Source organism: Vigna unguiculata, chromosome 6 (assembly GCF_004118075.2).
Source record: "Vigna unguiculata cultivar IT97K-499-35 chromosome 6, ASM411807v1, whole genome shotgun sequence".
NCBI lineage: Eukaryota > Viridiplantae > Streptophyta > Magnoliopsida > Fabales > Fabaceae > Vigna > Vigna unguiculata.
Window position 1 is genome coordinate 34,062,952 of NC_040284.1, and position 17,195 is coordinate 34,080,146.

Below are 17,195 nucleotides of genomic sequence, written 5' to 3' on the forward strand. Positions count from 1 at the left end.
AAGTTTATAAGGAAGGTTTAGTTCACTATTTCATAGTTTAGTGTCACACTACATTTCTAGTTATTCATTCAGTTTTTTTTTTTTTTTTAACTACAAACGAGAATGCCATTTTTTTTACAACATCATCGATTGTCTTTTATCTATAAGAACTGTACGAATATCCACGTGGACATGCACTAGGTGTTTAGTTTTTTTTTTTTTTTTTTAAAAAAAAAGGGTAAATCACAATTATCAAATATAAGTGAAATATTGTGTTTAATATTTTTATGAAGGGTAAAATTACGAAAAAAAATACATTAGTCCGAAACAATATTTGTCAAATCACAAAATTTTCCTCATTTGAAGTTATAAATATATATTTTCGATGAGTGTTGAATTTAATATTATTGTCAATGTTTTGAGAAGTTATAAAATTTAAAATCTAAATCGTTCCATGTTGATGAACTGACATGTGATCTCAATGCTAAAAAATACAATATATATATATAGTAACACTTTCTAATATCGTATTAAATATATTTATCTAACCGTTGTAAGTTATTTATATAAACCTTAACTTTTTATTATGACAACGTAAATAAAATTTCAAAAACAACAAGTGAAGGCGATGAAAAATTGTACTCATTAATTATGCGAATGCGAATAGGATGAAAGAACATTTATTCTAATTGGATATAGTGTAATATTTATTTTCACAACTATTTTTATATTTAAAGATAACATTACTTTTTATCATTTATATTTTTCATTAAATGTTTAATTAGTTTATACATGTATTGATTATGAGAAATTCTCCCTGTATAAACGATTTTTTCAATTTTATTCTTTAAATAATTACTTTTTAAAAATTAAATAACCATTCATAATAAAAAAATTATCTACCAATAACTATTATATGAGAACTGGAACCTTCTCCAAAAATAATTAATAGAAATAAAATTAGAAAGAGGGAATCAAAGAGTGTATCTTAACCAATAGGCTTTGAAAAACTAAAACGGGGATTTACCAAAAAAAAAAAAGTGGATTTACTTAAATTTTATACACGCCAATTAGTTTTATTTAATTTTATTGATTTCATTTAAAAACAGGCATTCATCCTTAAAATATCTCCTGCCTCTTATATAAAAAAGTATAAATGATATTTTAGCTTTTATCATGCTAACTTTTAGATAATTATTATTAATTGATAGAAAAAAAATATTTATTTTTATTAGGGATGTCAAAGCAGGTTTGATTTGTCAGCCTGCCAAGAAGAGGGTGGAACGGATTGAAGCTTCCAACCCGTCAATTCATTTCGGTCCGGTCTATTCAGCCTGTCAAACTGGTGGGCAAAAAATGGATCAATTCATTTGTGGCTAGTTGTTTTGTTTTTAATCTTTTCAATTTGTTCATGTTTAAAAATTAGAAAACATAAAAAAATGTTATATATTATATTTTTTTATAAATGTTAATATGTAATACTATTATAATTCAAATCATTGACACTTACAGATTAAGTTTCAACTACTAGTTATAATAATAGAGTGATTTAACATATAAATAAAATAATTATTTTTATTTATCCAATTAAATATATTAATTGATAAATTAAAAGCTTAAAAAATACTTATACAATTAAATATGCTCTAAATATATATATATATATATATATATATATATATATATATGTGTGTGTGTGTGTGTGTGTGTGTATATATAAACAAATTTTATAAAAAAAATTAAAAAAATCTAAAAAAAATATTAAAAATTAAAAAAAATGGCGAGTTAACCCGCCAATTCGTCCTATAATAGGGCAAGTTGCAAATTCTAACCCGTTTTTCACCAGCAAGCTAGCTCAGTCCAGTCCATTTTTGACGAATGAAGAGCATAACGAGCTAAAATGGGTCAGACAATAAAAAAAGGCTAGATTGGCCCATTTTGTCACCTATAATTTTTTTTTTGTATTATTCATAATTTTACTAGTTCTTCTTAAGTCTCTAAAAGTCACGAGTTACCTGATTTTAGTAACAATGAGCAGAAACAACTTTTTTCATATCCATTATTCAAAATAAATATTTGTGTGTGAAATAGAGTTTTACCAGCTTTTAGTTTTGTTTTACACCTTTTAAGAAAATGAAAAATCATTTTTTGACAAATTTGACAAAATTTATATAAATAAAATAAAATAAATTTTTTATTTTTAATCAAAATAAAATAATAAAATAAAACATTTTTTATTTTTTTAAATAAAGTAGTTTGTCAAATTTTTGTTAAATTTTGTTTGTGAAAATATCATTTCCTAATAAAATCTTAATCTTTTATGTATTATTATATCGTAAAAAACAATTCATGAGTAAATTTACAAAAAATTACTTGCTATCCCTTCATTTTATATTAAATATTCTCGCTATTTTTCTCTCTCTCCTAGAATTGCATTTCATATATTATTTAAAATAATCTATCCCAATCATCTCTGACTGCCATTTTTTTATATTTTTATTTCTAAGATAATTTTAAAAATAAAAACACAAATAATTAAAAAAGTTAAATACTACAATTCATAATTAAAAATAACTTAAATATTTAAAATATTTTATGATGAATTTTAATTATTAAAAACTATTTTTAATGATAATTTTAAATATATAAAATAAATACTTATATCTTACAGTGCAGAAGTAAAAAATCGGTATTATTATTAATTAATATCATTTTGTAAAATGAATTTTAAAAACTTCAAGAGTTCAAAACTTAATTTACATATTAAAATTAAAATTTAAACTATAGCTTATGTATTCAAAGTTCTTCGTATAACAAGTTTGAATTACAATGTAATCTGTATTAAAATATTTATTATAAATTTGTTTATATACAAATATTTTATTTGTCTTTTACATTGGACAATTTAATTAACTATGAATGAGAACTAGTATATTGTGTAGTGCAATGTAAAAAAGTTACGGTCTTAGTAAATTTTTTAAAATTTTGTTAAATTTGTTTTAACTTTGTTAATGATTAAATGTAATTGAAAACATGTTTTAATTTTGGTAACTATCCTATGTTCATTAAAAATAATAATATCTATAACAATATACAAAAGGATTCCCCTTTTTGTGTCCACATTTCAAAATACCCATTTTACCCTTTAAATATAATAATTTATTAAATTTTTAAAAATTGACCGTTACTTTTATCAGATTTTTATAAAATCGGATGTCTCTGCTTCATCTCTTCGTCTTTATTTATTAATGGTTATTCTTTCGTTTTTTTAAAATAATTTAACATGTAACTATGCAACTGTTATTTTACCGTTTGTTTTTCTCTGCAACAACATCATTTCATTACTGTTCGTTTCATGAAGTTGTCTTACCTTGCTTATTGGCTTTGCTTTCACACTCACTTTGTTGATGCTATTTATCTTTGTTGGACAAAACAAAAAAGGTATTTTTCATTGTTCCTTTTCATTTATGATTATCTCTATTAAATCTTTATTGAATGCCCAATTGTCCAATTTATGATTATTAGCTTTTCATGTTTTTTTATTGTTTCAATTTTTTTTCGTATCCTTTTTCAATTCATTATGGTGGAAAAGTAATCAACCAAGATATTCTGGGCAAGTCCGGGAAAATTCCTCTATCGCAGTGGGAACGATGACAACTTATTCAATAACTAAATATTCAAATATGTTCTTTACTCATTAAAGAGCGCCCTGCGAATCAACCATAGTGTAATCTTCCAACTGTATCTTAAGTAGCAGCTGTATACGGGTCCTAGACATCAATCTTTATTTGGTCTCCCAATTAAAGAAATGGTTAAGAATGTAAATGTATGATACTTTCATTTACTAATTTTTTTCTACATCATGTATGTAGTAAATATATATTTCAGTTTTTTAACGAATGTATATTTATAGACACCTACTAAAATAGTTTGTATATTTATAGACAATTACCATTGACTCCATCACATATATCATTAACCCCAAATCTTGATCAAATGTATTAAATATTAGTTCATATACAATCTTACGAATTAGTAATTTACTGTTTTCTTTTTCAACCAAACTATGTAGTATACCCATCATAAATTGTCATTGATTATTCTTAATATTATACATATAGCTACATAAAAAAAAGCGAACACACAGTCGCGGAAGCGCATGTGTTTTCACTGGTTAATATATAATATCTTTAAAGGAAACATTTGTTTTTCGATGTAAATTTAAAATTCATATTATTCTTTAAAGATCAATGAAATATTGATTTAATAAATATGTTTGAGAAATACCAAAGACCAAACACTTTTTACTTATCTGAATCCTTTAAGAAAGTTGAGACAAAATTAACATAATTAAATTTTTATATTAAGAAGATGTATTTGTTTTCTTGTACTATAAACAAACTATATTAATACTTGCTAAGATGACTATTTCTCTAAATAATAATATGATCAGGATTAATTTTTAATTATATTTGTAATTTTTGCATTTCGATGAATTAATATAAATTTGCGTTGATATTAAAATGAGAAAAAAATTTAAGTTACTTTGTCAAAATAAAATCATAACATTTCATATTTTCACAAAATAAAGCATATAAATAAACTAATTAATTAATATAAAAAAAACACTCGTATTAAACATATTTACCGTAATTCCTTGTTAATATTTAATATTATCATCTACATAGACCAGTTCACTTGAAAAACTTTAAGTATAATATTCTATATGATAATTTTAAAGAAATTTATATAAACTCTTCACAATTTTTTCTCACCCACATCTAAATTAGTTTTCATTACCCTAATTTTTGTGTTTTAAAGAGATATATACAGAAAAAAGTTAGAGAAAATCTTATTTATAAAAAACTTGATTTAAACTAAACACATCATCACTGTAATATGCTATAATAGATTCACATTTTTAACTCGATTTTGCAATTTTTAACTTCACTACATTCTAAATTGTGTGATTTGAACAAAGGAAGAGAAACCAAATCAAAATTAAAAAAAAAATTCTAACTTTGAGAAAAAAAAATTTTAAAATTAAAAGTAAATTTATTTTATGTTATACATAATGATTTTAATTTTTAAATCCTAAAATATTCGGTATTCATACCTTGCTCATTTAAACCTATAATTAACATCCTTAAAAAAAACTTTTTATTTATTTTTTATTGCTTTTATAAGTATACGTTAAAATGTATATGTCGTTCTTGCCTACTTTTTTATAATAAATAATAAATGTAAATATACTGCATTAATCATCCTGAACTAAAATATACTTGATTACTTTTTCAATTAAAAGTAATAAATGCAGTTAATTAATAAATAAGCCTTTATCTATTTCACTTGGGTATGAGAAAATAATTACAATAACGGGCCATATAGAGCTCAACGTATACAAATGCACTTAACTTTTTTTTTTCTTTATCTAACTAAAATAAGTTTTTGTCTTTTTTACCTTTCCATTTATTCCTAAACACATTTTCAGAAAGTAAGTTTTTTTTTTCTTTCTGTTTCATTACGTTTTCTAAAATTTTCAAAAGGTAAGTTTTTTTTCTATTTCTCTTTCATTAAGTTTTATTTCTCTTCTTTATTTACAGTTTTCTAACGTTTTTTAAATGTATGTTTCTTTCCTCTTTCTCTTTCGTTACGTTTTTTTTCTATTTTTTGTTTGCTTCGTTCGTTTTCATACTTTGTAGTGATGGTGGTCGGTTATTAAACTTCTAATTTAAATTCTCCCCATGTTTGCATTACCTATATAAAGAAGTTATCTAAAGATGCAAGAGCAACAAAATTTGAGTTTTATATATAATTTCTTTTAAATTATGAATAGATTTTTTAAGAAAAAATTACTTCATCGAATGAAAATTTTCTTCAAAAAGAATTGGAAACTCTTTAAAAAGATTTTGTTCTTCTTGATTGAATGATTTGGCAAGAAAAAAAAATGCGGCATTTTATTATTGTTATTTTGTAGGGTGAGGTTAGAGATATCGTAAAAGCCGTAAACAGAGGAAATGAACGGCAGAGTAGTCACATCACTCTGTTTCAATATAATAAAATTAGGGTTTTGAGACTCAAAGCTAACAGAGAATGAGAGATAGAGAGAGGATGAGAAATAGGGAAAGAATGAGATCTGGGGATGATTTCTTGTTAGAGATGTTTTCAGATCTGCGAATCAGAAAGTTGAGAAAGTGAATGGCATTGATATTGTTACTGAAATCGGCTTTGCAGAGGTTACAAGGAGAACGGGTAAACCTAAATCCTAAATTTTTTTCTTTCATTCTACAAATTTTGGCTATTTTCATGTTTAACTGACAATCCTGATTTTGGCTATTTCGGCTGCGATTTACTTCATTGGAAGTAGATCCATGAACTTTATCGTGAAAGTATGTTCTGAACCAGTAGTCTATTTTTTTTGTTTTCATTTTTGAAAAACACTGTTGAAACAGAGAAATGAGGAGAGTTTTGAAAGTTGATAGAAAATAAAATTTGAATTTTTGTTTCCATTCTTATGAGATTTTATGGGTTCCGTGCAGATTATTGTTAATTGATGACACACATCAGGATTCCAGGTGACTGTCAACATATTTGCTGAGGTAATTTCATTCTAATTGTATTAACTTTTGTGTGTTGAAATATGTTTGGATTTCTATACATGTTGTTTTGTTTGTAATGATAAAAAGTGTTTAATATAGAGACGGCAAGTGATAGAAAAAATTGAAAGAAAAATGTATTTGAAATGAGAGTGATGAAAACAATAACCAACCTTACATTTTAGTGTAGAGCTCCAAGAATGAGCTAAGAATTCCCCTTTGATTTCGGCTATACTCTTCCACAAATAACCGATTACTTTTTCATTTTTATATTTTTTTAATAAAAAATTAAAAGTGTTTTACATACATAAGTAACATTCTATATTTTTACACTAAATTTATTATAATTAATAATATAATTCAAAACACAAATAATATAGTTTATCATAACTATTTCTCTACATTCACCTGTTTTTATAATAAACCTGACTTATAGTAACAAATTATTAAAACAAAATTAATTATTCAAATTTATAGGAAAACAATATAACAATTTCTATAATTTAATTCTCGTACGATTGGATGTATTTAATTTTACCATATTCAATAAATATTATATATTTCAATTTTCTATCTTTTAAAAAAAATCAAATCCATTTTAAAACGTCTATAAGTAAATATTAATACAATCATTAAATTATTATTATTTTTTACTTAAATCAGATATGTTTGTTGTTCACCACTTTTAAGAATAGTTTCAAAAAAAAAAATTAAGTTCAATCTTTTAAAATTCTCTTTTTGAATTAAATCTCCATTTTGTGATACAATTAACTTTTTTCGATTTAAATTTAAGTATTTAAAATTATTTACCTTTTTTAGCTTACAGACATTAAAATAATAATTAGAATATATTTAATTTTTATTTATATATCAATAAAAAATGATATAAATTTGAAAAATTAAATACACATTTAAATTAAATTTAAGTTTTATTTATACATGCCTTAATATAGATAATTGAAACTGTAGTTTTCAATTAGTATGACACATTCGTCTGTGTCTGGTTGACTCTGAATTCAGTTGGCTGATGCAAAACATTTTTATTATAACACTTTTTAAAAATACAAGTGCTATTACAAAGTTGTTAACGTTGAGGTTTATACCCTCATCTATCACTAAACTCAAACACTAAAGGTTTATACCCTCATCTATCACCGCAACAAGAAGGAAGCATATAAAGATGAATACAAAACTCTTGAATAAGCTTGTGTTTTTCGTCACGGGATAAAAATAAAGTTAGAAGATAATTTCTGGATTTAAAAGTTATGCTTTTCCTCTTTTAGAATACTAAAATCCTGTGTACCTTGATTCAAACAAATTTTCACTTCTTTGGTGAGATTATGTATAATTTTTTCCATAATTCTAAGTTGATGTTCATGAATACAATATTTTTTTATTCGAGTTTCATGATTTATGTAAAATACCTATAGTACTTACAAGTTTTTAGATTTTTCCTAATAGTTATAATACTACTACTTTTTAATATTCACATAAATATAAATAGTATACATTTGAAACAAAATTTTATGGTAAAATGATCATCTAAGAACAAATTTACACTAGAAATATCTTGATTTCAATACTAAACATTTTGTTGATTCTTCCGAAAAAATATCTTCACAATTTGATGTATTCAAGTTGTATTGTTCAAAAAATCAAGTGATATCTTTCATATGCGTCGTTTCTCGGAATTTACTCACTTCGAAAATTATTAGCTGAAAGAATACTAAAAAAAATATTTAAAAAGTTAATCTACCTACAAAGTTTTGAGACATTCTCACTAGAGCTATGTATGTACAAAGTTTGTGCATGCATAGGTTTAGTGAGAATTTATCAAATCTTTGTAGGTGGATTAACTTTGAAATATTTTTTTTTTAGTATTCTCTCAGTAACGAATACTAATAATTTTCGAAGAAAGTAAATTTTGATGAACCGCCCATATAAAAGATATCACTTGATTTCTTGAACAATACAACTTGAATGCGTCAGATTGTGAAGATATTTCTTCTAAAGAATCAACACAATGTTTAGTAAAAATTCCATGATATTTCTTGTGTATATTGGTTCTTGATGGATTATCATCTTACAATAAATCTTTGTTTAGGAGATATATAATATTTTTGTGAAGATGGAGTAGTAGTTTTATAACTACTAGGAGAGATTCATAATTAAACTTATGGGATGACACTAAGTTTTATTCTTGCAAAGTCAATGATCATGTTACAATTTTTTTTTATTTTAGTTTTATGATTTATATAAATTTTCTATAGTACTTACATGTTTTTATATTTTTTCTAATAGTTATAATACTACCACCTTTTCTTATTCACATAAATATAAATATTGTATACATTTGAAACAAAATTTTATGGTAACATGATCATTTATGGACAAATTTAAATTAGAAATATCTTGAATTTTATACTAAACATTGTGTTGATTCTTTGGAAGAAATATCTTCACAATTTGATGCATTCAAGTTATATTGCTTAAAAAATCAATTTGTATCTTTTACATGGACTATTTTTCGGAATTGACTTATTTCGAAAATTATTAGATGAGAGAATACTAAGGAAAAATATTTCAAAAGTTAATATATCTACAAAGATTTGAGACATTCTCACTAAAGTTATGTATGCACAAAGTTTGTGTATGCATAATTTTAGTGAGAATTTATTAAATCTTTGTAGGTGGATTAACTTTGAAATATTTTTTCTTAATATTCTCTCAATAAGAAATACTAATAATGTTCGGAGGAAGTCAATTTCAAAAATAGTCCATATAAAAGATACAAATTGATTTTTTAAGCAATATAACTTGAATCCATCAAATTGTGAAATTATTTCTTCTAAAGAATCAATATAATGTTTAGTAAAAAGTTTATGATATTTCTTGTGTATATATTGGTTCTTGATTGTACATCATCTTACAATAAAACTTTGTTTAGAAGGTATATAATATTTTTGTGAAGATGGAGTAATAGTTTTATAACTACTAGGAGAGATTCATAAGTATTAATCATAGAAATTTTGAATGAATCATCAAACTTGAATGAAAAAGTGCTCATGAATATCAATGTAGAATTATAGAGATAATTGTATCACCAAAGAAGTGAATTTTTTTTTAAATGAAAGGACACAAAATCTTAGTACTCTAAAAGAGGAAAAATATAACCTTAAGTTCAGAACTTGATCTTCCTAGGGTATGATGGGATGAGACTAAGTTTTATTCTGAGTGTTCTCAATCTTTTAGACGTACCGTAAATTATTTTCTTCATCTAAGCATACATTCTTAACATCAAACTTCCTATTACATGGTGCTATTTACCTTCGAGCATTACTTTTTCTACTCATTCTAAATCTTATGTTGAAGGAGACAACCATATTTGGTTGGTAGCACAAAGTTTACAAAATCTCTGCTCTCCTACCAGAATCCATGCTTAAGTAATTGCAATGGATGGGGTAAGAACAAAGTTTGACTTGTCTCTTTTTACAATGTTTTTGGCACCAATTACACCCATGCATGTATAAATTCAGTGGTCATTGTTGATTTCAAATTCTATTCTATTCTTGTTGGCAATTATTTTTGTTTTCCATGCATTTCGTGATGATGTATGATAGGAAGTTGAATAGAAAGACTGTGATTAAGTATCTTACTTTGTTTGGTGTCAAGTGCTACCATCATCTCTCTCGTTGCCATTCATGAAGATTGTTAGTAGAAAAGAACCGAGAGTGACAAAGTAAGATTTCTCTAATCACAAATTTCTAGATGGCTTTAAATGGCAGATATGATTTATCTGTTAATAGTGTATCCAACAATTCATTAACACGTACATAACAAATGTGTTATTATAAATTTGATAACATTTCAGTAATATTTCGCATCTAAGGGTTAACTTCTAATTCATTTTGAAGATTATTTTGTTTCAAATCTCTTTGATGGTTGACATTGAATCATCTATGGTTAATATATGTCATTCTCTCATATATTCGTTTAGGATTTCATCCATAGTTTTGTTAATTTATTTAAATTTAGCTTAATTACTTTTTCCTTTGTATTTAGAGTCTACGGTTATCGTTTTTGTCCCTATATCTCTTTTGCCATCATGAACATCAATAACTGGAATGTGAAAATAAGCATTCACATGATTAATCAATTATAGTGAAAATATAAAACAGAGTGGAGGTTTTTACCCATTCCTTGACAAAGTTTTTATATGTAAAATTAAATTAATTAATTTTTTTACTTTTTAACCAAAATAAAATAATAAAATAGTACTTCTTTATCTTTTTAAAATAAAGTAGTTTGTCAAATTGTTAAATTTTTGTTTGTGAAAATATGATACCCTAAGAAAATTTCAATCTTTCATGTATTATTATATCGTAAAATAAAATTCATGAGTAAAATTACACAAAATTACTTACTATCCCTTTATTTTCAATTAAATATTATGGCTTTTTCTCTCTCTCCATCTCTCTTCTAGAATTACATTTCATATATGATTTAAAATAATCTATCTCAATCATCTCCGACTTCCATTTTTTTTATTTCTATTTCTAAGATAATTTTAAAAATAAAAACATAATTAGTTAAAAAATTTAAATACTACAATTCATAATTACATAACCCTTGACAGTTTTGCTACGTACACTAATATATTTTGATCTGATTCGTACAAATTCTATCTATGAAATATAAGATTGATACCCAGACTCATAATAGCCCTGATAACTAAAGGTTCTATTAATAACAAAAGTTTTGATTACAGATCACAATATTCACAAGTTTAAAGCACTCAGTTAGGTCATAAAATTCAGATAACCTTTTTGTCGTTAATGCTTATATCAAACATAATAACATCTCCATTTAAATACTTGCAAAAACATATTCATAAAATATATCATATTCAGATAAAGGTCAGAATAGAAATGCAAAAATTGCTTGTTAACGTTAGTCTCTTTGCATCAATGAATAGTTACAAAGGGTATATATTATTAAGTCTATATATTCACATCGATAGAACAGGCTAACGGCCAATCAAGTAACTGTCCAAAGTTCTCCATAATTTATAAGAATTACATTTTATCACATTCAAGTAACTCTATATATAAAGGTATGGATATAAAGATGAATTTAAGATTTCATTTAATCCTCGAGAAAGTAAAATATCATTTTAAGTCGTGATCATAATTACAATTAATATTCAATATTATTTTGCATGGTTAATTATAAATTATTTTGCATAGTTAATTATAAATGCAAAGCAATTTTTAAGACAAATACTTTCCTATCATTATTCAAAAGTTAGAATAAGATAAATTGTTTTTATTTTAACAAATATACATACACACCAGGCAGTCTTCTAGACTTTATCTATATAGACTTTATCCAAGAGTATGAGCAATTAAGACTGTATCCTAGAGCTCTTGAGGTATGGGCTCACCCCTCCTTCGTTCAAGGGGAATTATTGCCGTGTGCACTAATGTGTTCCATTTATCCTGTGCATATCAAATTAGAATTACATCAAATTAGAATTTATAAAAATTGTAGTAAGAAAAAACAAAACAAAGATCTATCATACCTTTAGATCTCCAGGAGTCCTGTGGTCTGCATCCGAGAAAGCTCGTAGCTTAACCTCGCGCCACCTTCATCATTATATAAATGTTATTAGAAAGTCATTAATACACATAATGGTAAACTGATACTAATATTATTGATAACATCATACCTCCCAACTCCAAGTAGTTCAACTGAGCGCACCAGAGCTTCTACCTCCCCCACGGAGAATGGTCTCCTGGTTCGACGTTGCGTAGTTGTATGACTTGAAGGCCCCTCTTGTTCTTGGGTTGGAGGAATAGACGTCGAGGCACCTTCAGTTTGATGCCCTTCATTGCAAAGTTATTCAATTTTCTCAATGAGTTCTGCTACATGTCGTTTCATGGTGCCGCCCGCTTAGAGTTTCCAATTATGGTGTATCCTGTTTGCATAAAATGGCTAAGTAAAAATTGAAGTACCTTTGCAATTAAGAATGAGTTATTTATAACATGCAATCATGTCATTAACATATGATGATATGCAAGATGCATGACATTAATTTAATAATAAAGTAATTTACCATGTAAATCTAATAATTATTTTAATTTATCCATTTAAAGATATTAATTGATAAATTAAAAGCTTGAAAAATAATTAGACAATTAAATATGCTCTAAATATTTATTTATTAGTGTGTGTGTATATATATATATATATATATATATATATATATATATATATATAATATTATATAGAAACAAAATTTATAAAAAAATTTGAAAGTAATCTAAAAAAATAGAAATATTAAAAAATTTTAAAAAAATGGCAGGTCAGCCCGCTAGCCCGTCCTATGGCGCGACAAGCTATAGATTTTGACCTGTTTTCCACTAACAAACTAGTTTGGTCTAATCAATTTTTGGCAAGTGAATAATAGAACGAGTTAAATTGGGTTTGATAGTCAAAATAGGCTAGACAAACTTGTTTTGTCACCCATAATTTTTTTCTCTTTGTATTATTCATAATACAACTAGTTTTTCCAAAGTCTCTAAAAGCCATGACTTATTTGATTTTGGTAACAATGAGACAAAAACAATTTCTTTTCATATACATTATCCAAAATAAATGTGTATGAAATAAAGTTTTACTGTCTTTCAATTTTGTTTTACACCTTTTAAGAAAATGGAAAATAATTTTTTGACAATTTTTTTTTACAAACTTGACAAAGTTTTTATATGTAAAATTAAATTAATTAATTTTTTTACTTTTTAACCAAAATAAAATAATAAAATAGTACTTTTTATATCTTTTTAAAATAAAGTAGTTTGTCAAATTGTTAAATTTTTGTTTGTGAAAATATGATATCCTAAGAAAATTTCAATCTTTCATGTATTATTATATGGTAAAATAAAATTCATGAGTAAAATTACACAAAATTACCTACTATCCCTTTATTTTAAATTAAATATTATGGCTACTTCTCTCTCTCCATCTCTTCTTTAGAATTACTTTTCATATATGATTGAAAATAATCTATCCCAATCATCTCCAACTTCCATTTTTTTTATTTCTATTTCTAAGATAATTTTAAAAATCAAAACATAATCAGTTAAAAAATTTAAATACTACAATTCATAATTACATAACCCTTGACAATTTTGCTATGTACACCAATATATTTTGATCTGATTCTTACAAATTCTATCTATAAAATATAAGATTGATACCCAGACCCACAATAGTCCTGATAACTAAAGGTTCTATTAATAACAAAAGTTTTGATTACAGATCACAATATTCATAAGTTTAAAACACTCAGTTAGGTCATAAAATACAGATAACCTTCTTGTCGTTAATGCTTATATCAAACATAATAACACGTCCATTTAAATACCTGCAAAAACATATTCATAAAATACATCATATTCAGATAAAGGTCAGAATAGAAATGCAAAAACTGCTTGTTACCGTTAGTCCCTTAGCATCAATGAATAGTTATAAAGAGTATATATTATTAAGTCTATATATTCACAATGATAGATCAGGCTGACGGCCAATCAAGTAATTGTCCAAAGTTCTCCATAATTTATAAGAACTACATTTTATCACATTCAAGTAACTCTATATATAAAGGTATGGATATAAAGATCAATTTAAGATTTCATTTAATCCTCGAGAAAGTAAAATATTATTTTAAGTCGTGAGCATAATTACAGTTAGTATTCAATATTATTTTGCATGGTTAATTATAAATTATTTTGCCATGTAAATTATAAATGCAAAGAAATTTTTAAGACAGATACTTCACTATCATTATTCAAAAGTTAGAATAAGATAAATTGTTTTTATTTTAACAAATATACCTACATACGAGGCAGTCTTCTAGACTTTATCCATATAGACTCTATCCAAGAGTATGAGCAATTAAGACTCTATCCAAGAGCTCCTGAGGTATGGGCTTACCCCTCCTTCGTTCAGGGGGAATTCTTGCCGTGTGTACCAATGTGTTCCATTTATCCTGTGCATATCAAATTAGAATTACATCAAATTAGAATTAATAAAAATTGTAGTAAGAAAAAATAAAACAAAGATCTATCATACCTTTAGATCTCTAGGAGTCCTGTGGTCTGCATCCGAGAAAGCTCGTAGCTTAACCTCGCGCCACCTTCATCATGGTATAAATGTTATTACAAATTCATTTATCCACATACAGGTAAACTGATACTGATATTATTGATAACATCATACCTCCCAACTCCAAGTAATTCAACTGTGCTCACAAGATCTTCTACCTCATCTATGGAGAATGGTCTCCTTGTTCCTCGTTGTCCAATTGTATGACTTGGAGGACCTTCTTGTTCTTGTGCTGGAGGAATAGTCACCGAGGCACTTTCAGGTTGATGTCCTTCATTGCAGAGTTTTTCAATTTTTTCAATGAGTTCTGCTACATGTCGTTTCATAGTGTCGCCCACTTAGAGTTGTAAATTATGGTGTATGCTGTGCACATAAAATTGCTAAGTAAAAATTGTAGTAGCTTTGCAATTGAGTATGGCTTACTTATAACATGCAATCATGTCACTAACATGATAACATGCAACATGCATGACATTAATTTAATAATAGAGTAATTTAACATGTAAATGTAATAATTATTTTAATTTATCCAATTAAAGATATTAATTGATAAATTAAAAGCTTAAAAAATACTTAGACAATTAAATATGCTCCATATATTTATTTATTAGTACATGTATAAATATATATTACGTATTGGGGAGTATTACGTATTGTCAGACGGCTTCACTTTCTCAGCCGTTGGTGGGCATCTATACTCACAAGTTGAAACCTTACAGGGTTTGCAAGATATCTTTGTTGATCTATTTTTTGAAGGGGGGCAAAGCCCTTCTTTTTTTACTACACTATAATTTCTGCCCTTACCTAAAAAGTAACTATAAAAAGAACTGTTATTGTATTTGTCTATATCACCAAAAATGCAACTATCAACACAGATTTGAGCATGAAAATAACTATCAATGCAACTACTAATATAATTGTTCCAACTAAAAGGAGTATCATACATGGAATGATCGTAATCACTCTTAATAATAGTATTCAAATAGCTAGAAACAAAAATTCTTGTTCTTTATGGCGCGGCAAGTTGCGGATTCTAACCCGTTTTTCACTAGCCAACTAGCTTGGTCTAGTCAATTTTTGGCAAGTGAAGAATAGAACGAGTTAAATTGGGTTGAACAGTCAAAACAGGCTAGACAAACCCGTTTTGTCACCCATAATTTTTTTCTCTTTGTATTATTCATAATTCCACTAGTTCTTCCTAAGTCTCTGAAAGCCATAACTTATCTAATTTTGGTAATAATGAGACAAAAATAATTTCTTTTCATATCCATTATTCAAAATAAATATGTGTATGAAATAAAGTTTTACTGTCTTTCAATTTTGTTTCACACCTTTTATGAAAATGAAAAATAATTCGTGCTCTTTTTAATTTGTGCTCTTTTTTCACACTATTTTATTCTTTCCGTCCAACCAAACATGATAATTGAAATATACCGTGTAATAGATTAAAGAGTAATTGATGTTATTTGAACCATTAAGAAGTGAAGAAAAAACTTTTTTGTTTTAAAATATCATAAATGTATATTCAACTTTCAACTTTTACTTTTCAGTCATACTAGTAGTCAATGTGATATATTACAGGAATTAAGGCAACACATGAGAGCACAACATAAGTTAATGAAAATAGTTGTCACATTAAATACAAATTAATGATCATATTACCAAGTCCAAAACAGAGGAAAATAATGCATTGGATAAACATAGAATCCAAGAAAATGGGAGAAAAAAACTATAAACCTGAATGAAAGAGCACCACAGTGAGCGCACTGATTCAGAATTTCAAAGTTCAATTTTTTGTCAAAGATAGTGATTTTTGTATGTAGGTGGAAAGTCTCGCGCCTGCGCCTGAGATGGTCTTAGCAAAATCGAAAGGAAGTGTTTTGAGTTTTGAGAGTTTTCCTAAATTTCATTTGCGTTTTTTATGATATTGAAAAATGATGAAAAGTACTGAGAGTTTTCCCAAATGAACGTGAAAAATGATGAAAAGTACCGTGCATGCAGTCTGTATGTGAAAATGCAACTCACATTTAGGATTTTATATATAAAAATCTCAGAAATCCATTACTAATTTACGCTTTCAACATATAAAAATTATTGCTACTTAATATTTGCATAGAATATTAAAATATTAATAAGACATTTGTTATCAAATTATTCATAAATAAACTTTTTTTTCTTTTCATCCAACAATTGTTTTACACCTTCCTCTCATTTTAAAAAGGTGTTTTTAGAATATAGTTTTTCGCATTCCAACAAGTTTATTTCAAAATAATTAAGAGATATAAAAATTAAAAAAATTGAGACGTAGGAAAAACACATCCAATTTAATTAACTATTTTTGGTATTTTGAATGGAAACATATTTTTTTTATATGATTGTCCTAGACAGATAGGTTAACAGTTAAGCTTTTACTATAAAGGTTTAAATATATTTAATTTTTTTAAAAAATATATA

General features: G+C 25.8%; 1 long non-coding RNA gene across 1 annotated transcript; it reads left to right on the forward strand.

The window, feature by feature from the left end:
* The first annotated feature begins 5,893 nt into the window (after positions 1-5,893).
* Positions 5,894-6,699, forward strand: LOC114186906. Its single transcript, XR_003605170.1, has 2 exons — positions 5,894-6,231; positions 6,519-6,699. It is a non-coding gene; the product is annotated as an uncharacterized LOC114186906 (long non-coding RNA).
* Positions 6,700-17,195: the final 10,496 nt, after the last annotated feature.